Raw genomic sequence first — 1,925 nt, forward strand, 5'->3', positions numbered from 1 at the left:
GGAATGGGAAACCATTCAAATGAATGTGACCATCATAACTGAACAGACACCATTAAGGAATAATAACTCGTTATATGTGTGGGCGTGAGAAAATGAAGCATTATTGAAAAAATTTCTAACCACCATTATTATAAATAATATTCATGTACATGTACATCTTCATTATTATTATTATTATTATTATTATTATTATTATTATTATTATTATTATTATTATTATTATTATTATTATTATTATTATATTATTATTATTATTATTATTATTATTATTATTATTATTATTATTATTATTATTATTATTATTATTATTATTATTATTATTTTATTTATTTATTTTTTTAATTTTTAAAGGATACATTCCATCTTTAACAATGGCGTCTCCCACCCATTTACTGATCATCACGGCCACCATTATCGGTACTATGTAGCTCAGGCCTCCTGTCAGTTCAAACATAATGACCACTAGAGATACTGTCATTCTAGTGACTCCGCCCAGAGCAGCTGCAGCTCCTATCATAGCGTACAGCCCAGGAGTGACACAGGCTTCATGAGGGGAACAGAATAATTTAAAGAACCAAGAATCTTTGTATATACTATAGGGGGAGGGGCAGGAATAATAATTAATAATATAATAATAAGTAAAGGTAATAGTTAGGTTTTCTTACAAAGCAATTTGTTCCATTCCTATTCCAATTACTCTTCCAACACACGCCCCCACAAACATTGACGGGATAAATAAACCAGCTGGTACCTTTAAATTGAATTTTAAAATAAAATTTAAATTAAAATATTATAGAACCTTCATTCCGAATGTGAATATTGTCAGTATGGCCTTAGCAACCATCGCTAGGGAGAGGAGGAGCATTGCCTCGTATACTTTAGAGGTGGCCTCATTGTCGTGATACTCATCCAACAGGTTGTAAGTATAGGAGCGATTGTATTCACTGGAAATAGAAAAAAGACATGATGGTCTCTCTTTAAAATTTGATAAAAAATCCAAATTTGATTGGAATCAGCTCAAACTTTCTACACAACATAAGTACATGTATATGTATCAGAAAATGTAATGAAAATGAAGAATTCTCTTCTTTTCATTTTTGGCAAAATTTGGCCTGAGACCATGTACTATAGTACAGGGACTTTTAACTGATTTTGGAGTAACTTTAAAAATTCGTAAAAATCTAATTTTGATCAGAATCAGCTCAAACTTTTTACGCAACATAAGAACATGTATATGTATCAAAATAAGTTATAAAAATGGAGAATTCTTTTCATTTTTGGTGAAATTTGACCCATGACCCTGTACTACAAGCACACAAACATGTTATTAAGAATAGCTGGGTGACAAGAATACTTAACTAAAATACAAAATAATAATAATAATAATAATATTTTAATAATAACAATAGTTCACATATATAATACACAATACTTTATTAATGCCATTACCTGATGTATCGTTAGTACATATTACCCCAGCGTCATTGGAATGGGTACAGTTAGGAGTTGATCCAATTGGTAGTGGCCACAGGCAGTCAAGAAGACCGGGTGGGTCAAGATCACTGCCTAGGAGTGACGCTAGTGTAGTACAGTTTATCTCAGAACCCCAGATAGGACCAATACCAGCTGGAAACTGACCAGCAAGTGAGGGTACTTATCAAGAGATATAAACACAGGTTATAAATATATATTATAATAATCATGGTACATAAAACTGTATGTATAATCTCACTTAGTATACTTTAATTGATTTAGAAATTAACACAATTAACATGTACATGCATAAGCATATATACTGTACATGTATAATAGGACAATTGAAGCATCATTAAAACATCATTTGCTCTCTCTCTCTCTCTCACTCACTTCCTTTCTTATACCCCAGCTGATTACAGACTCTATTAGCGGACTTATCGTTCCATCCT

This window comes from Amphimedon queenslandica, unplaced genomic scaffold (genome assembly GCF_000090795.2).
Source record: "Amphimedon queenslandica unplaced genomic scaffold, v1.1 AMPQUscaffold_11461, whole genome shotgun sequence".
Lineage (NCBI taxonomy): Eukaryota > Metazoa > Porifera > Demospongiae > Haplosclerida > Niphatidae > Amphimedon > Amphimedon queenslandica.